Below are 19,796 nucleotides of genomic sequence, written 5' to 3' on the forward strand. Positions count from 1 at the left end.
TCGTTTTTGAACCAATCTCCCAATGGTGAAGAATCAGTCAAAATATTTATCGGAGCCGGATCCGAATCCGGATCTTCACCAAAATGGAAACATTTCTTCCTTGTCACAGATGCCACATTGCTGCCAAATTTCGCCCGAATCCGTTGGCAATTTTGTGAGATGTATTGTTCAAAAACGGACAGACAGGTGTGAAAACATCACCTCCATGCACCTTGGGTGGTGGAGGGAACGAGGCTCTCACTTGAGAAACATTATAAATCGATCCTTTATGAACATCCAAAGAGAACATGTTGTTGCCTACGATCATACCACCCTGAATACGCCCGATCTCGTCTGATCTCGGAAGCTAAGCAGGTTCGGGCCCGGTTAGTACCTGGATGGGAGACTGCCTGGGAACACCGGGTGTTGTAGGCTTTTTTCTGCTGTCGTGTGTGGTCTTGTTTCGAGTGTCTGCAATTTGCGCTGACTGATGCGCTTGATGGTAATTTAGTTTTTGCCGCGCCGCTGCTAGTCTTCGACTACAACTGCCGCTACTACCAGCTAACCACGTCTACTTACTACCACGGGTACTCACCCCACCAGTATTTGTATACTACTGCTTGCCTACGACTACCAGTGCCGCTACTGTGAGTTCGACTGGCCTTCCAGTGCCACTCCTTCTCGACGACCACTCCTACTACTAAAATAAAGAATTCTCATGTCGAATCCACATTCAGATCTTCAACAAAATCGAATCGAATCATCCTTGTAAGACACCCAAACAATCCACCAAGTTTCCTCCAAATCCGTCGACAACCTTTTGAGATTTCCTGCTGTGTATCGTTTTTGAACCAATCTCCCAATGGTGAAGAATCAGTCAAAATATTTCTCGGAGCCGGATCCGAATCCGGATCTTCACCAAAATGGAATCATTTCTTCCTTGTCACAGATGCCACACTGCTGCCAAATTTTGCCCGAATCCGTCTGCAATTTTGTGAGATATCTTGTTCAAAAACGGACAGACAAGCAAACAGACAGACAGGTGTGAAAACATCACCTCCATGCACCTTGGGTGGCGGCGGGAACGGGGCTCTCACTTGAGAAACATTATCGATCCTTAACAAACATCCAAAGAAACTCTGTTGTTGCCTACGATCATACCACCCTGAATACGCCCGATCTCGTCTGATCTCGGAAGCTAAGCAGGTTCGGGCCCGTTTAGTACCTGGATGGGAGACTGCCTGGGAACACCGGGTGTTGCAGGCTTTTTTCTGCTGTCGGGTGTGGTCTTGTTTCGAGTGTCTGCAATTTGCGCTGACTGATGCGCTTGATGGAAATTTAGTTTTTGCCGCGCCACTGCTAGTCTTCGACTACAACTGCCGCTACTACCAGCTAACCACGTCTACTTACTACCACGGGTACTCACCCCACCATTATTTGTATACTACTGCTTGCCTACGACTACCAGTGCCGCTACTGTGAGTTCGACTGGCCTTCCAGTGCCACTCCTTCTCGACGACGACTCCCACGACTACTGCCACTCCTACTACTAAAATAAAGAATTCTCATGTCGAATCCACATTCAGATCTTCACCAAAATCGAATCGAATCATCCATGTAAAACCCCCAAACAGTCCACCTCGTTTCGTCCAAATCCGTCGACAACCTTTTGAGATTTCCTGCTGTGTATCGTTTTTGAACCAATCTCCCAATGGTGAAGAATCCATCAAAATATTTCTCGGAGCCGGATCCGAATCCGGATCTTCACCAAAATGGAAACATTTCTTCCTTGTCACAGATGCCACACTGCTGCCAAATTTTGCCCGAATCCGTCTGCAATTTTGTGATATCTTGTTCAAAAACGGACAGACAAGCAAACAGACAGACAGGTGTGAAAACATCACCTCCATGCACCTTGGGTGGCGGCGGGAACGGGGCTCTCACTTGAGAAACATTATCGATCCTTTATAAACATCCAAAGGGACTCTGTTGTTGCCTACGATCATACCACCCTGAATACACCCGATCTCGTCTGATCTCGAGAAGCTAACCAGGTTCGGGCCCGGATCGTACCTGGATGGGCGACTGCCTGGGAATACCGGGTGTTGTCGGCTTTTTTCTGCTGTCGGGTGTGGTCTTGTTTTGAGTGTCTGCAATTTGCGCTGACTGATGCGCTTGATGGTAATTTACTTTTTGCCGCGCCACTGCTAGTCTTCGACGACAACTGCCGCTACTACCAGCCTACCACGTCTACTTACTACCACGGGTACTCACCCCACCAGTATTTGTATACTACTGCTTGCCTACGACTACCAGTGCCGTTACTGTGAGTACGACTGGCCTTCCAGTGCCAATCCTTCTCGACGACGACTCCCACGACTACTGCCGCTCCTACTACAAAAATAAAGAATTCTCATGTCGAATCCACATTTAGATCTTCACCAATATCGAATCGAATCATCCGTGTAATACCCCCAAACAGTCCACCAAGTTTCGTCCAAATCCGTCGACAACCTTTTGAGATTTCCTGCTGTGTGTCGTTTTTGAACCAATCTCCCAATGGTGAAGAATCAGTCAAAATATTTCTCGGAGCCGGATCCGAATCCGGATCTTCACCAAAATGGAAACATTTCTTCCTTGACACAGATGCCACATTGCTGCCAAATTTCGCCCGAATCCGTCGGCAATTTTGTGAGATGTCTTGTTCAAAAACGGACAGACAGGTGTGAAAACATCACCTCCATGCACCTTGGGTGGTGGAGGGAACGAGGCTCTCACTTGAGGAACATCATAAATCGATCCTTTATGAACATCCAAAGAGAATCTGTTGTTGCCTACGATCATACCACCCTGAATACGCCCGATCTCGTCTGATCTCGGAAGCTAAGCAGGTTCGGGCCCGGTTAGTACCTGGATGGGAGACTGCCTGGGAACACCGGGTGTTGTAAGCTTTTTTTGCTGTCGGGTGTGGTCTTGTTTCGAGTGTCTGCAATTTGCGCTGACTGATGCGCTTGATGGAAATTTAGTTTTTGCCGCGCCACTGCTAGTCTTCGACTACAACTGCCGCTACTACCAGCTAACCACGTCTACTTACTACCACGGGTACTCACCCCACCAGTATTTGTATACTACTACTTGCCTACGACTACCAGTGCCGCCACTGTGAGTTCGACTGGCCTTCCAGTGCCACTCCTTCTCGACGACGACTCCCACGACTACTGCCACTCCTACTACTAAAATAAAGAATTCTCATGTCGAATCCACATTCAGATCTTCAACAAAATCGAATCGAATCATCCTTGTAAGACACCCAAACAGTCCACAAAGTTTCCTCCAAATCCGTCGACAACCTTTTGAGATTTCCTGCTCTGTATCGTTTTTGAACCAATCTCCCAATGGTGAAAAATCAGTCAAAATATTTCTCGGAGCCGGATCCGAATCCGGATCTTCACCAAAATGGAAACATTTCTTCCTTGTCACAGATGCCATACTGCTGCAAAATTGTGCCCGAATCCGTCTGCAATTTTGTGAGATATCTTGTTCAAAAACGGACAGACAAGCAAACAGACAGACAGGTGTGAAAACATCACCTCCATGCACCTTGGGGGGCGGAGGGAACGAGACTCTCACTTGAGAAATATTATCGATCCTTTATAAGCATCCAAAGAGACTCTGTTGTTGCCTACGATCATACCACCCTGAATACGCCCGATCTCGTCTAATCTCGGAAGCTAAGCAGGTTCGGGCCCGGATCGTACCTGGATGGGCGACTGCCTGGGAATACCGGGTGTTGTCGGCTTTTTTCTGCTGTCGGGTGTGGTCTTGTTTTGAGTGTCTGCAATTTGCGCTGACTGATGCGCTTGATGGTAATTTACTTTTTGCCGCGCCACTGGTAGTCTTCGACGACAACTGCCGCTACTACCAGCCTACCACGTCTACTTACTACCACGGGTACTCACCCCACCAGTATTTGTATACTACTGCTTGCCTACGACTACCAGTGCCGTTACTGTGAGTACGACTGGCCTTCCAGTGCCAATCCTTCTCGATGACGACTCCCACGACTACTGCCGCTCCTACTACAAAAATAAAGAATTCTCATGTCGAATCCACATTTAGATATTCACCAAAATCGAATCGAATCATCCGTGTAATACCCCCAAACAGTCCACCAAGTTTCGTCCAAATCCGTCGACAACCTTTTGAGATTTCCTGCTGTGTGTCGTTTTTGAACCAATCTCCCAATGGTGAAGAATCAGTCAAAATATTTCTCGGAGCCGGATCCGAATCCGGATCTTCACCAAAATGGAAAAATTTCTTCCTTGACACAGATGCCACATTGCTGCCAAATTTCGCCCGAATCCGTCGGCAATTTTGTGAGATGTCTTGTTCAAAAACGGACAGACAGGTGTGAAAACATCACCTCCATGCACCTTGGGTGGTGGAGGGAACGAGGCTCTCACTTGAGAAACATTATAAATCGATCCTTTATGAACATCCAAAGAGAATCTGCTGTTGCCTACGATCATACCACCCTGAATACGCCCGATCTCGTCTGATCTCGGAAGCTAAGCAGGTTCGGGCCCGGTTAGTACTTGGATGGGAGACTGCCTGGGAACACCGGGTGTTGTAAGCTTTTTTTGCTGTCGGGTGTGGTCTTGTTTCGAGTGTCTGCAATTTGCGCTGACTGATGCGCTTGATGGAAATTTAGTTTTTGCCGCGCCACTGCTAGTCTTCGACTACAACTGCCGCTACTACCAGCTAACCACGTCTACTTACTACCACGGGTACTCACCCCACCAGTATTTGTATACTACTACTTGCCTACGACTACCAGTGCCGCCACTGTGAGTTCGACTGGCCTTCCAGTGCCACTCCTTCTCGACGACGACTCCCACGACTACTGCCACTCCTACTACTAAAATAAAGAATTCTCATGTCGAATCCACATTCAGATCTTCAACAAAATCGAATCCAATCATCCTTGTAAGACACCCAAACAGTCCACAAAGTTTCCTCCAAATCCGTCGACAACCTTTTGAGATTTCCTGCTCTGTATCGTTTTTGAACCAATCTCCCAATGGTGAAGAATCAGTCAAAATATTTCTCGGAGCCGGATCCGAATCCGGATCTTCACCAAAATGGAAACATTTCTTCCTTGTCACAGATGCCATACTGCTGCCAAATTTTGCCCGAATCCGTCTGCAATTTTGTGAGATATCTTGTTCAAAAACGGACAGACAAGCAAACAGACAGACAGGTGTGAAAACATCACCTCCATGCACCTTGGGGGGCGGAGGGAACGAGACTCTCACTTGAGAAACATTATCGATCCTTTATAAACATCCAAAGAGACTCTGTTTTTGCCTACGATCATACCACCCTGAATACGCCCGATCTCGTCTGATCTCGGAAGCTAAGCAGGTTCGGGCCCGTATAGTACCTGGATGGGCGACTGCCTGGGAATACCGGGTGTTGTAGGCTTTTTTCTGCTGTCGGGTGTGGTCTTGTTTTGAGTGTCTGCAATTTGCGCTGACTGATGCGCTTGATGGTAATTTACTTTTTGCCGCGCCACTGGTAGTCTTCGACGACAACTGCCGCTACTACCAGCCTACCACGTCTACTTACTACCACGGGTACTCACCCCACCAGTATTTGTATACTACTGCTTGCCTACGACTACCAGTGCCGTTACTGTGAGTACGACTGGCCTTCCAGTGCCAATCCTTCTCGATGACGACTCCCACGACTACTGCCGCTCCTACTACAAAAATAAAGAATTCTCATGTCGAATCCACATTTAGATATTCACCAAAATCGAATCGAATCATCCGTGTAATACCCCCAAACAGTCCACCAAGTTTCGTCCAAATCCGTCGACAACCTTTTGAGATTTCCTGCTGTGTGTCGTTTTTGAACCAATCTCCCAATGGTGAAGAATCAGTCAAAATATTTCTCGGAGCCGGATCCGAATCCGGATCCTCACCAAAATGGAAACATTTCTTCCTTGTCACAGATGCCACATTGCTGCCAAATTTCGCCGGAATCCGTCGGCAATTTTGTGAGATGTCTTGTTCAAAAACGGACAGACAGGTGTGAAAACATCACCTCCATGCACCTTGGGTGGTGGAGGGAACGAGGCTCTCACTTGAGGAACATCATAAATCGATCCTTTATGAACATCCAAAGAGAATCTGTTGTTGCCTACGATCATACCACCCTGAATACGCCCGATCTCGTCTGATCTCGGAAGCTAAGCAGGTTCGGGCCCGGTTAGTACCTGGATGGGAGACTGCCTGGGAACACCGGGTGTTGTAAGCTTTTTTGCTGTCGGGTGTGGTCTTGTTTCGAGTGTCTGCAATTTGCGCTGACTGATGCGCTTGATGGAAATTTAGTTTTTGCCGCGCCACTGCTAGTCTTCGACTACAACTGCCGCTACTACCAGCTAACCACGTCTACTTACTACCACGGGTACTCACCCCACCAGTATTTGTATACTACTACTTGCCTACGACTACCAGTGCCGCCACTGTGAGTTCGACTGGCCTTCCAGTGCCACTCCTTCTCGACGACGACTCCCACGACTACTGCCACTCCTACTACTAAAATAAAGAATTCTCATGTCGAATCCACATTCAGATCTTCAACAAAATCGAATCGAATCATCCTTGTAAGACACCCAAACAGTCCACAAAGTTTCCTCCAAATCCGTCGACAACCTTTTGAGATTTCCTGCTCTGTATCGTTTTTGAACCAATCTCCCAATGGTGAAGAATCAGTCAAAATATTTCTCGGAGCCGGATCCGAATCCGGATCTTCACCAAAATGGAAACATTTCTTCCTTGTCACAGATGCCATACTGCTGCCAAATTTTGCCCGAATCCGTCTGCAATTTTGTGAGATATCTTGTTCAAAAACGGACAGACAAGCAAACAGACAGACAGGTGTGAAAACATCACCTCCATGCACCTTGGGGGGCGGAGGGAACGAGACTCTCACTTGAGAAACATTTTATCGATCCTTTATAAACATCCAAAGAGACTTTGTTTTTGCCTACGATCATACCACCCTGAATACACCCGATCTCGTCTGATCTCGAGAAGCTAACCAGGTTCGGGCCCGGATCGTACCTGGATGGGCGACTGCCTGGGAATACCGGGTGTTGTCGGCTTTTTTCTGCTGTCGGGTGTGGTCTTGTTTTGAGTGTCTGCAATTTGCGCTGACTGATGCGCTTGATGGTAATTTACTTTTTGCCGCGCCACTGCTAGTCTTCGACGACAACTGCCGCTACTACCAGCCTACCACGTCTACTTACTACCACGGGTACTCACCCCACCAGTATTTGTATACTACTGCTTGCCTACGACTACCAGTGCCGTTACTGTGAGTACGACTGGCCTTCCAGTGCCAATCCTTCTCGACGACGACTCCCACGACTACTGCCGCTCCTACTACAAAAATAAAGAATTCTCATGTCGAATCCACATTTAGATCTTCACCAATATCGAATCGAATCATCCGTGTAATACCCCCAAACAGTCCACCAAGTTTCGTCCAAATCCGTCGACAACCTTTTGAGATTTCCTGCTGTGTGTCGTTTTTGAACCAATCTCCCAATGGTGAAGAATCAGTCAAAATATTTCTCGGAGCCGGATCCGATATCCGGATCTTCACCAAAATGGAAACATTTCTTCCTTGACACAGATGCCACATTGCTGCCAAATTTCGCCCGAATCCGTCGGCAATTTTGTGAGATGTCTTGTTCAAAAACGGACAGACAGGTGTGAAAACATCACCTCCATGCACCTTGGGTGGTGGAGGGAACGAGGCTCTCACTTGAGGAACATCATAAATCGATCCTTTATGAACATCCAAAGAGAATCTGTTGTTGCCTACGATCATACCACCCTGAATACGCCCGATCTCGTCTGATCTCGGAAGCTAAGCAGGTTCGGGCCCGGTTAGTACCTGGATGGGAGACTGCCTGGGAACACCGGGTGTTGTAAGCTTTTTTTGCTGTCGGGTGTGGTCTTGTTTCGAGTGTCTGCAATTTGCGCTGACTGATGCGCTTGATGGAAATTTAGTTTTTGCCGCGCCACTGCTAGTCTTCGACTACAACTGCCGCTACTACCAGCTAACCACGTCTACTTACTACCACGGGTACTCACCCCACCAGTATTTGTACACTACTACTTGCCTACGACTACCAGTGCCGCCACTGTGAGTTCGACTGGCCTTCCAGTGCCACTCCTTCTCGACGACGACTCCCACGACTACTGCCACTCCTACTACTAAAATAAAGAATTCTCATGTCGAATCCACATTCAGATCTTCAACAAAATCGAATCGAATCATCCTTGTAAGACACCCAAACAGTCCACAAAGTTTCCTCCAAATCCGTCGACAACCTTTTGAGATTTCCTGCTCTGTATCGTTTTTGAACCAATCTCCCAATGGTGAAGAATCAGTCAAAATATTTCTCGGAGCCGGATCCGAATCCGGATCTTCACCAAAATGGAAACATTTCTTCCTTGTCACAGATGCCATACTGCTGCCAAATTTTGCCCGAATCCGTCTGCAATTTTGTGAGATATCTTGTTCAAAAACGGACAGACAAGCAAACAGACAGACAGGTGTGAAAACATCACCTCCATGCACCTTGGGGGGCGGAGGGAACGAGACTCTCACTTGAGAAACATTATCGATCCTTTATAAACGTCCAAAGAGACTCTGTTGTTGCCTACGATCATACCACCCTGAATACGCCCGATCTCGTCTAATCTCGGAAGCTAAGCAGGTTCGGGCCCGGATCGATCTCGTTTGATCTCGGAAGCTAAGCAGGTTCGGGCCCGGATCGATCTCGCCTGATCTCGGAACCTAAGCAGGTTCGGGCCCGGATCGTACCTGGATGGGCGACTGCCTGGGAATACCGGGTGTTGTCGGCTTTTTTCTGCTGTCGGGTGTGGTCTTGTTTTGAGTGTCTGCAATTTGCGCTGAATGATGCGCTTGATGGTAATTTACTTTTTGCCGCGCCACTGCTAGTCTTCGACGACAACTGCCGCTACTACCAGTCTACCACGTCTACTTACTACCACGGGTACTCACCCCTCCAGTATTTGTATACTACTGCTTGCCTACGACTACCAGTGCCGTTACTGTGAGTACGACTGGCCTTCCTGTGCCAATCCTTTTCGACGACGACTCCCACGACTACTGCCGCTCCTACTACAAAAATAAAGAATTCTCATGTCGAATCCACATTTAGATCTTCACCAATATCGAATCGAATCATCCGTGTAATACCCCCAAACAGTCCACCAAGTTTCGTCCAAATCCGTCGACAACCTTTTGAGATTTCCTGCTGTGTGTCGTTTTTGAACCAATCTCCCAATGGTGAAGAATCAGTCAAAATATTTCTCGGAGCCGGATCCGAATCCGGATCTTCACCAAAATGGAAACATTTCTTCCTTGACACAGATGCCACATTGCTGCCAAATTTCGCCCGAATCCGTCGGCAATTTTGTGAGATGTCTTGTTCAAAAACGGACAGACAGGTGTGAAAACATCACCTCCATGCACCTTGGGTGGTGGAGGGAACGAGGCTCTCACTTGAGGAACATTATAAATCGATCCTTTATGAACATTGGCGAGATCTTGGAGACGGCGGCAGGGATTTTCGAAGCTCCACACGGTCTCCACGTTTTTCGAAGTTAAGTCTGTTCACAATTGTATTTTGTCGAAACTGTATTTATCTTTCGGTGTGTGAAGTTATTGTGTGCAACTTTGGTTGTTTCTCGGTGTTTATCTTTCATAAATTGATCGTCTGTTTGCCGTGTCGCGAGCAAGGCCTTGTACAGTGTGCACTGTACAACCTTGAGGCTTTGTTTTTCTCTCAGTGGTCCGTCGTTTGTGATCCAATAACTTTCGTTCTCTGTATTCCCAGTCTTTTCACCCATAGCCTACTTCCTTGTGTATATCTCAACTCAAAAAAAAAAAAAAAAAAAACATTTCCTTCTCTGTTCTCATTCGTTTATTCATTCTTATTCGTTCGTTCGTTCTTCGACCACGTGTTTCTCCCCCATTTCCCCAGATAGTTTTCACTCATTAACCTTCAATGTTTACACTTTCCCCTCAAGTTATGTATTCCGTCATATTTTATAACACCTTTTTCTTCTTCTTCTTTAAAAGGCTGCTTTCGACTTGCTCACCAAATCAATTCATCCCAAAAAAAATATCCATCTCCTATAGTGCCTTTGTTCTACATTCCCTAAACTCTCCTGCACTCCATCCTCCATCCAGCGTCCTTAAACGTATTTTTAACTCGAAGGTCACAAGAAACTCATTTTGCAATAAATGTTCGTTTCCCATAAATCGTACACTTTCAAAAATCCAATCTCACCCCTCCCCTCCAAATCTTCCCCATAACCCCTCCCCTCCAAATCTTCCCCATCACCCCTCCCCTCCAAATCTTCCCCATCACCCATCCCTTTCAAATCTCCCCCCTTGCCCCCTCCCTCCTAAACTACCCCCTCACCCCTCCCCGCCAAGACGCCCCCTCGCCCCTCCCCTCCTAGACTCCTGCCTCACCCCTCCCCTCCAAATCTCCCCCATATCCCATCCCTTTCAAATCCCTCCCCTTGTCCCTTCCCTCCCAAACTCCCCCCTCACCCCTCCCCTTCAAATCTCCCCACCCTCATTGCTTCTCAATTTCCCCCCGCTCACTCCCCCTCCTCAAAGCGTCCTCCCCGCTTCTTCCCCCTTCAAACTCTCACCTCCATCTCCCCCAACCTTCTGCCTCGCTCTTCCCCCTCCTCAAATAACACCTCATTGTGGCTCACCCAATCACCATCAAACCTTTTGTCCGCCCCATCCTTCCCTTTCTCCGAGCTATTCTGAAATCTCTGACACACCTTCAACAGCTCTCCCTACCTCTTCCACCTCTTCCACATCTTACCCTACCCCTCCTCCCCCCTGTTCTGTATCTGATGCTCCCCCTTCCTCTTCATTAACGGTATGGACCTCAAACATCCGGGGCCTTCGTTCAAACTTAACCGATCTCTCCATACAGGTTGCTTCTGTCAAACCAGACGTGATCTGCTTAACAGAAACTTTCCTCCTTTATGATGTCTCTGATTCCATAGTATCTCTCCCGGGCTACTCCCTCCTCCGGTATGATAGACCTGAGCCTCGTCCTGGAGGCGGGGTTGCTATCTTTATCAAAAACTCTCTTCCTCACTCGCCCTGCACTGCACTCTCTCCACCTCACCCCCAGGAATACCTCTGGCTACGGCTTCCCCTTCGCTCCCACCTCTTGTTCATATGTGTGTTGTACCGTCCACCAAACAGTGATGACTCCATCTACATCTCGCTGTCTGATGATATGGACCAACTTCTATCTACTCATCCCAACTCTCTCTTCCTCATATGTGGTGATTTCAACTGTCATCATGCCAGTTGGCTGGGTGTGGGTACCTCTCTCACCAGCCATGGCTCCTCAGCAAAGGACTTCTGCGACTCACTGGGACTGACACAATCTGTCAATTTCCCGACCCGGATCTCAGTCAACGGAACATCTTCTCTTCTGGACTTGGTTATGACTAACTTCCCTGAAAATGTCTGCTGCTCTTCTTCTGCTCCGATCGGAACATCTGATCATGTCCTTGTTAAAGTGGACATCTCTCTGACCATCCTCAGGGAGCCTGCTCAGCGTCGACGAGTCTGGCATTTCACTCAGGCCAACTGGCACGGTCTTCAAGCAGCCATCAATCATCTGGACTGGTCTCCCATCTCTACCACCTCTGACATCAACTCATCCTGGGAATTCTTCCAAAGTAAATTGCTCTCTCTCATGCACAGATTTATCCCATCTCGTCTTCAGTTGTCATACCCTTCCTCCCGTCCATGGTACACGGAATCTTGTGGTGAGGCTGTTGCCCAGAAACAACTTGCCTTCGTTTCCTGGAAAGCAAATCCAACGGAAGGAAATCTCATTTCCTTTCACAAAGCCCGAAACAAGTGTGTGTCCACCCTCAGGAGAGCCAGGAAACAATATCTCTCCGTTCTCAAGACCGAACTCTCTTATCTGTCTCCCTCTTCCAAATCCTGGTGGCGTCTGGTCAAATCCGTTTCTGGTGTTTGTTCCCCCTCCATCCCCTCCCTTACCTCAAACGGCTACACAGCTGACTCCGCACGTGAAAAAGCTGAATGCCTCAACTCTGTGTTTGCCTCTAAATCTTGTGTCCCAAACCCATCCCTCTCTGTACCCACCATACCCAGTCGTACCCTGCTGCTCCTGGACTCCGTGTCCTTTCCTCCTGACAAGGTGGAAAAGTTTCTGTCAACCCTCGACTCTGATTCTGCAACTGGACCCGACGGCATCAGCCCACGGGTCCTAAAATCCTGCTCTGCTGCTCTATCTCACCCTCTCTCTGTTCTCTTCACCCTCTCTTTTGCTCAAGGTCAACTGCCATCTGCTTGGAAATCAGCCAACATCACCGCTTTGCACAAAAAAGGTGCAAAAACAGATCCTAGCAACTACAGACCAATCAGCCTTCTCCCAATTATCAGCAAAGTCATGGAATCCATCATTGCTTCTGATATGAAATCTTTCCTCTTCTCCAATGGCTTGATCTCTGATCATCAATTTGGTTTCAGACCAGGTCACTCTACTCTGGACATGCTGCTTCTGCTGTCTCAACAATGGATGGAGGTCCTCAATGCCAAACAGGAAATTAGAGCTGTCTCCCTCGACATATCACGTGCCTTCGACACGGTCTGGCACCCCGCTCTGCTCACCAAACTCTCCTCCTTTGGTATCCATGGAAATCTCCACGCATGGCTGGCGGACTTCCTCTCTAGTCGTCGTCAACGTGTGGCCCTGAATGGGTTTCTCTCATCTCCTCTTCCTGTTCAGGCTGGAGTTCCCCAAGGCAGTGTTCTGGGCCCCGTGCTTTTTCTGGTCTTCATCAATGATCTCTCTGACTCTCTCGAGAATCCTCTCTATCTCTTTGCTGATGACTCCACTCTCTGCCGCTCCATTCCTCTTCCCTCAGATCGGCAGTCTGCTGCCTCCTCACTCTCTGAAGACCTGGACAAAATCACAGACTGGTCAAACAAGTGGAACATGTCTTTCAATCCTGACAAATCTCACACTCTTACTATGTCTCTCCGAAAAGATCGACTGGACAACCCTCCCATCTACTTTCTCAACAATCCTCTCCAAGAAGTTCTGTCGCTCAAGATTTTGGGTCTCACTATCTGCCATGATCTTTCTTGGGAAAACCACATTTCCAAGCTGGCCTCCAAAGCCAGTCGCCGACTGGGCATCCTCCGTCGTGCGAAGTCCTTCCTCGGCACACCTGAGCTCCTCACCACATACAAGGCTTTCATCCGCAGCTCAATGGAATACTGTTCTCCCCTATGGGCCGGTGCTCCTGCCTCACACCTAGCTCGGCTTCACGCTGTTGAAACCAAAGCTTTCAGAATTATTGGAATCTCCCGCGATGAAGCTATCTCTGAGGGCCTTTCACTCACTCACCGCAGGCAGGTAGGTGGTCTTTCTGTCTTCTACCGACTCCTCTCCGGCCTTGCACCCCCAGCTCTCTCTGTGCTCTGTCCCCCAAATATTCCTACAGGTCGCACAAGATCTGCCAGCAACCCTCTGATGGTTAAACTGCCGAAATCTCGGCTCTCCGCTCACCTTCACTCTTTCATTCCTCTTTTCTCCCGCCTCTGGAACAAACTCCCTCACTCCCTTCAATCCCACTCCTCCCTCCAGGTCTTTAAAACAGCTGTTCACCACCATCTCTTATCTTCCCCCATCCAAAACCTTGATCTTTTCTACCCCCGCTAATTCACCCCAGATCCCCCTTGTTTGAAAATTCCAACTTCTTTCCTGGAAGTCCTGGCAGTGTCCATATGTTTTATACCTCTCCCACTGCCCCCTTCCCACGCCCCCCCCCCCCAAAGCCCTCGCCCTCTCTCAGATCTCTCGATGTCTCCATGTCTCTCGGTCCCTGCTCTCAAATGTTGTGTTTGTGTCCTTCCCCCTCTCTCCCCATCTTGTCTACCGCTCCCTATGTTATATGTTTTATGTGTCGGTTTGTCTTTCTGTGTGATTAATGTTCGCTCTTTCACGAGCCTCGATATTGTATACAAAAAAAAAAAAAAAAAAAAAAAAAAAAATCCAAAGAGAATCTGTTGTTGCCTACGATCATACCACCCTGAATACGCCCGATCTCGTCTGATCTCGGAAGCGAACCAGGTTCGGGCCCGGTTAGTATCTGGATGGGAGACTGCCTGGGAACACCGGGTGTTGTAAGCTTTTTTTGCTGTCGGGTGTGGTCTTGTTTCGAGTGTCTGCAATTTGCGCTGACTGATGCGCTTGATGGAAATTTAGTTTTTTCCGCGCCACTGCTAGTCTTCGACTACAACTGCAGCTACTACCAGCTAACCACGTCTACTTACTACCACGGGTACTCACCCCACCAGTATTTGTATACTACTACTTGCCTACGACTACCATTGCCGCTACTGTGAGTTCGACTGGCCTTCCAGTGCCACTCCTTCTCGACGACGACTCCCACGACTACTGCCACTCCTACTACTAAAATAAAGTATTCTCATGTCGAATCCACATTCAGATCTTCACCAAAATCGAATCGAATCATCCATGTAATACCCCCAAACAGTCCACCTCGTTTCTTCCAAATCCGTCGACAACCTTTTGAGATTTCCTGCTGTGTATCGTTTTTGAACCAATCTCCCAATGGTGAAGAATCAGTCAAAATATTTCTCGGAGCCGGATCCGAATCCGGATCTTCACCAAAATGGAAACATTTCTTCCTTGTCACAGATGCCATACTGCTGCAAAATTGTGCCCGAATCCGTCTGCAATTTTGTGAGATATCTTGTTCAAAAACGGACAGACAAGCAAACAGACAGACAGGTGTGAAAACATCACCTCCATGCACCTTGGGGGGCGGAGGGAACGAGACTCTCACTTGAGAAATATTATCGATCCTTTATAAACATCCAAAGAGACTCTGTTGTTGCCTACGATCATACCACCCTGAATACGCCCGATCTCGTCTAATCTCGGAAGCTAAGCAGGTTCGGGCCCGGATCGTACCTGGATGGGCGACTGCCTGGGAATACCGGGTGTTGTCGGCTTTTTTCTGCTGTCGGGTGTGGTCTTGTTTTGAGTGTCTGCAATTTGCGCTGACTGATGCGCTTGATGGTAATTTACTTTTTGCCGCGCCACTGGTAGTCTTCGACGACAACTGCCGCTACTACCAGCCTACCACGTCTACTTACTACCACGGGTACTCACCCCACCAGTATTTGTATACTACTGCTTGCCTACGACTACCAGTGCCGTTACTGTGAGTACGACTGGCCTTCCAGTGCCAATCCTTCTCGATGACGACTCCCACGACTACTGCCGCTCCTACTACAAAAATAAAGAATTCTCATGTCGAATCCACATTTAGATATTCACCAAAATCGAATCGAATCATCCGTGTAATACCCCCAAACAGTCCACCAAGTTTCGTCCAAATCCGTCGACAACCTTTTGAGATTTCCTGCTGTGTGTCGTTTTTGAACCAATCTCCCAATGGTGAAGAATCAGTCAAAATATTTCTCGGAGCCGGATCCGAATCCGGATCCTCACCAAAATGGAAACATTTCTTCCTTGTCACAGATGCCACATTGCTGCCAAATTTCGCCCGAATCCGTCGGCAATTTTGTGAGATGTCTTGTTCAAAAACGGACAGACAGGTGTGAAAACATCACCTCCATGCACCTTGGGTGGTGGAGGGAACGAGGCTCTCACTTGAGAAACATTATAAATCGATCCTTTATGAACATCCAAAGAGAATCTGTTGTTGCCTACGATCATACCACCCTGAATACGCCCGATCTCGTCTGATCTCGGAAGCTAAGCAGGTTCGGGCCCGGTTAGTACCTGGATGGGAGACTGCCTGGGAACACCGGGTGTTGTAGGCTTTTTTCTGCTGTCGGGTGTGGTCTTGTTTCGAGTGTCTGCAATTTGCGCTGACTGATGCGCTTGATGGAAATTTAGTTTTTGCCGCGCCACTGCTAGTCTTCGACTACAACTGCCGCTACTACCAGCTAACCACGTCTACTTACTACCACGGGTACTCACCCCACCAGTATTTGTATACTACTACTTGCCTACGACTACCAGTGCCGCCACTGTGAGTTCGACTGGCCTTCCAGTGCCACTCCTTCTCGACGACGACTCCCACGACTACTGCCACTCCTACTACTAAAATAAAGAATTCTCATGTCGAATCCACATTCAGATCTTCAACAAAATCGAATCGAATCATCCTTGTAAGACACCCAAACAGTCCACAAAGTTTCCTCCAAATCCGTCGACAACCTTTTGAGATTTCCTGCTCTGTATCGTTTTTGAACCAATCTCCCAATGGTGAAGAATCAGTCAAAATATTTCTCGGAGCCGGATCCGAATCCGGATCTTCACCAAAATGGAAACATTTCTTCCTTGACACAGATGCCATACTGCTGCCAAATTTTGCCCGAATCCGTCTGCAATTTTGTGAGATATCTTGTTCAAAAACGGACAGACAAGCAAACAGACAGACAGGTGTGAAAACATCACCTCCATGCACCTTGGGGGGCGGAGGGAACGAGACTCTCACTTGAGAAACATTATCGATCCTTTATAAACATCCAAAGAGACTCTGTTTTTGCCTACGATCATACCACCCTGAATACGCCCGATCTCGGCTGATCTCGGAAGCTAAGCAGGTTCGGGCCCGGATCGATCTCGTTTGATCTCGGAAGCTAAGCAGGTTCGGGCCCGGATCGATCTCGCCTGATCTCGGAACCTAAGCAGGTTCGGGCCCGGATCGTACCTGGATGGGCGACTGCCTGGGAATACCGGGTGTTGTCGGCTTTTTTCTGCTGTCGGGTGTGGTCTTGTTTTGAGTGTCTGCAATTTGCGCTGAATGATGCGCTTGATGGTAATTTACTTTTTGCCGCGCCACTGCTAGTCTTCGACGACAACTGCCGCTACTACCAGCCTACCACGTCTACTTACTACCACGGGTACTCACCCCACCAGTATTTGTATACTACTGCTTGCCTACGACTACCAGTGCCGTTACTGTGAGTACGACTGGCCTTCCTGTGCCAATCCTTTTCGACGACGACTCCCACGACTACTGCCGCTCCTACTACAAAAATAAAGAATTCTCATGTCGAATCCACATTTAGATCTTCACCAATATCGAATCGAATCATCCGTGTAATACCCCCAAACAGTCCACCAAGTTTCGTCCAAATCCGTCGACAACCTTTTGAGATTTCCTGCTGTGTGTCGTTTTTGAACCAATCTCCCAATGGTGAAGAATCAGTCAAAATATTTCTCGGAGCCGGATCCGAATCCGGATCTTCACCAAAATGGAAACATTTCTTCCTTGACACAGATGCCACATTGCTGCCAAATTTCGCCCGAATCCGTCGGCAATTTTGTGAGATGTCTTGTTCAAAAACGGACAGACAGGTGTGAAAACATCACCTCCATGCACCTTGGGTGGTGGAGGGAACGAGGCTCTCACTTGAGGAACATTATAAATCGATCCTTTATGAACATTGGCGAGATCTTGGAGACGGCGGCAGGGATTTTCGAAGCTCCACACGGTCTCCACGTTTTTCGAAGTTAAGTCTGTTCACAATTGTATTTTGTCGAAACTGTATTTATCTTTCGGTGTGTGAAGTTATTGTGTGCAACTTTGGTTGTTTCTCGGTGTTTATCTTTCATAAATTGATCGTCTGTTTGCCGTGTCGCGAGCAAGGCCTTGTACAGTGTGCACTGTACAACCTTGAGGCTTTGTTTTTCTCTCAGTGGTCCGTCGTTTGTGATCCAATAACTTTCGTTCTCTGTATTCCCAGTCTTTTCACCCATAGCCTACTTCCTTGTGTATATCTCAACTCAAAAAAAAAAAAAAAAAAAACATTTCCTTCTCTGTTCTCATTCGTTTATTCATTCTTATTCGTTCGTTCGTTCTTCGACCACGTGTTTCTCCCCCATTTCCCCAGATAGTTTTCACTCATTAACCTTCAATGTTTACACTTTCCCCTCAAGTTATGTATTCCGTCATATTTTATAACACCTTTTTCTTCTTCTTCTTTAAAAGGCTGCTTTCGACTTGCTCACCAAATCAATTCATCCCAAAAAAAATATCCATCTCCTATAGTGCCTTTGTTCTACATTCCCTAAACTCTCCTGCACTCCATCCTCCATCCAGCGTCCTTAAACGTATTTTTAACTCGAAGGTCACAAGAAACTCATTTTGCAATAAATGTTCGTTTCCCATAAATCGTACACTTTCAAAAATCCAATCTCACCCCTCCCCTCCAAATCTTCCCCATAACCCCTCCCCTCCAAATCTTCCCCATCACCCCTCCCCTCCAAATCTTCCCCATCACCCATCCCTTTCAAATCTCCCCCCTTGCCCCCTCCCTCCTAAACTACCCCCTCACCCCTCCCCGCCAAGACGCCCCCTCGCCCCTCCCCTCCTAGACTCCTGCCTCACCCCTCCCCTCCAAATCTCCCCCATATCCCATCCCTTTCAAATCCCTCCCCTTGTCCCTTCCCTCCCAAACTCCCCCCTCACCCCTCCCCTTCAAATCTCCCCACCCTCATTGCTTCTCAATTTCCCCCCGCTCACTCCCCCTCCTCAAAGCGTCCTCCCCGCTTCTTCCCCCTTCAAACTCTCACCTCCATCTCCCCCAACCTTCTGCCTCGCTCTTCCCCCTCCTCAAATAACACCTCATTGTGGCTCACCCAATCACCATCAAACCTTTTGTCCGCCCCATCCTTCCCTTTCTCCGAGCTATTCTGAAATCTCTGACACACCTTCAACAGCTCTCCCTACCTCTTCCACCTCTTCCACATCTTACCCTACCCCTCCTCCCCCCTGTTCTGTATCTGATGCTCCCCCTTCCTCTTCATTAACGGTATGGACCTCAAACATCCGGGGCCTTCGTTCAAACTTAACCGATCTCTCCATACAGGTTGCTTCTGTCAAACCAGACGTGATCTGCTTAACAGAAACTTTCCTCCTTTATGATGTCTCTGATTCCATAGTATCTCTCCCGGGCTACTCCCTCCTCCGGTATGATAGACCTGAGCCTCGTCCTGGAGGCGGGGTTGCTATCTTTATCAAAAACTCTCTTCCTCACTCGCCCTGCACTGCACTCTCTCCACCTCACCCCCAGGAATACCTCTGGCTACGGCTTCCCCTTCGCTCCCACCTCTTGTTCATATGTGTGTTGTACCGTCCACCAAACAGTGATGACTCCATCTACATCTCGCTGTCTGATGATATGGACCAACTTCTATCTACTCATCCCAACTCTCTCTTCCTCATATGTGGTGATTTCAACTGTCATCATGCCAGTTGGCTGGGTGTGGGTACCTCTCTCACCAGCCATGGCTCCTCAGCAAAGGACTTCTGCGACTCACTGGGACTGACACAATCTGTCAATTTCCCGACCCGGATCTCAGTCAACGGAACATCTTCTCTTCTGGACTTGGTTATGACTAACTTCCCTGAAAATGTCTGCTGCTCTTCTTCTGCTCCGATCGGAACATCTGATCATGTCCTTGTTAAAGTGGACATCTCTCTGACCATCCTCAGGGAGCCTGCTCAGCGTCGACGAGTCTGGCATTTCACTCAGGCCAACTGGCACGGTCTTCAAGCAGCCATCAATCATCTGGACTGGTCTCCCATCTCTACCACCTCTGACATCAACTCATCCTG

At 48.2% G+C, this 19,796-nt stretch overlaps 8 non-coding genes and 5 pseudogenes across 8 annotated transcripts; all 13 read left to right on the forward strand.

Moving 5' to 3' along the window:
- Positions 1–295: 295 nt before the first annotated feature.
- On the forward strand, positions 296–414 carry LOC144890361 (5S ribosomal RNA). The gene has a single exon (XR_013622314.1). It is a non-coding gene; the product is annotated as a 5S ribosomal RNA (ribosomal RNA).
- Positions 415–1,126: 712 nt separating this feature from the next.
- On the forward strand, positions 1,127–1,245 carry LOC144890053 (5S ribosomal RNA). Its single transcript, XR_013622250.1, has one exon. It is a non-coding gene; the product is annotated as a 5S ribosomal RNA (ribosomal RNA).
- A 728-nt stretch (positions 1,246–1,973) lies between these two features.
- On the forward strand, positions 1,974–2,093 carry LOC144890232 (5S ribosomal RNA; annotated as a pseudogene).
- A 718-nt stretch (positions 2,094–2,811) lies between these two features.
- Positions 2,812–2,930, forward strand: LOC144890017 (5S ribosomal RNA). The gene has a single exon (XR_013622210.1). It is a non-coding gene; the product is annotated as a 5S ribosomal RNA (ribosomal RNA).
- Positions 2,931–3,659: 729 nt separating this feature from the next.
- On the forward strand, positions 3,660–3,778 carry LOC144890183 (5S ribosomal RNA; annotated as a pseudogene).
- A 718-nt stretch (positions 3,779–4,496) lies between these two features.
- LOC144890012 (5S ribosomal RNA) lies at positions 4,497–4,615 on the forward strand. The gene has a single exon (XR_013622205.1). It is a non-coding gene; the product is annotated as a 5S ribosomal RNA (ribosomal RNA).
- Positions 4,616–5,344: 729 nt separating this feature from the next.
- LOC144890010 (5S ribosomal RNA) lies at positions 5,345–5,463 on the forward strand. The gene has a single exon (XR_013622204.1). It is a non-coding gene; the product is annotated as a 5S ribosomal RNA (ribosomal RNA).
- Positions 5,464–6,181: 718 nt separating this feature from the next.
- On the forward strand, positions 6,182–6,300 carry LOC144890018 (5S ribosomal RNA). The gene has a single exon (XR_013622211.1). It is a non-coding gene; the product is annotated as a 5S ribosomal RNA (ribosomal RNA).
- Positions 6,301–7,030: 730 nt separating this feature from the next.
- LOC144890233 (5S ribosomal RNA) lies at positions 7,031–7,150 on the forward strand (annotated as a pseudogene).
- A 719-nt stretch (positions 7,151–7,869) lies between these two features.
- LOC144890019 (5S ribosomal RNA) lies at positions 7,870–7,988 on the forward strand. Its single transcript, XR_013622212.1, has one exon. It is a non-coding gene; the product is annotated as a 5S ribosomal RNA (ribosomal RNA).
- A 6,195-nt stretch (positions 7,989–14,183) lies between these two features.
- On the forward strand, positions 14,184–14,302 carry LOC144890190 (5S ribosomal RNA; annotated as a pseudogene).
- A 729-nt stretch (positions 14,303–15,031) lies between these two features.
- LOC144890185 (5S ribosomal RNA) lies at positions 15,032–15,150 on the forward strand (annotated as a pseudogene).
- Positions 15,151–15,868: 718 nt separating this feature from the next.
- LOC144890362 (5S ribosomal RNA) lies at positions 15,869–15,987 on the forward strand. The gene has a single exon (XR_013622315.1). It is a non-coding gene; the product is annotated as a 5S ribosomal RNA (ribosomal RNA).
- The last annotated feature ends 3,809 nt before the right edge of the window (positions 15,988–19,796 follow it).

Source organism: Myxine glutinosa, chromosome 1 (genome assembly GCF_964187855.1).
Source record: "Myxine glutinosa chromosome 1, kmMyxGlut1.1, whole genome shotgun sequence".
NCBI lineage: Eukaryota > Metazoa > Chordata > Myxini > Myxiniformes > Myxinidae > Myxine > Myxine glutinosa.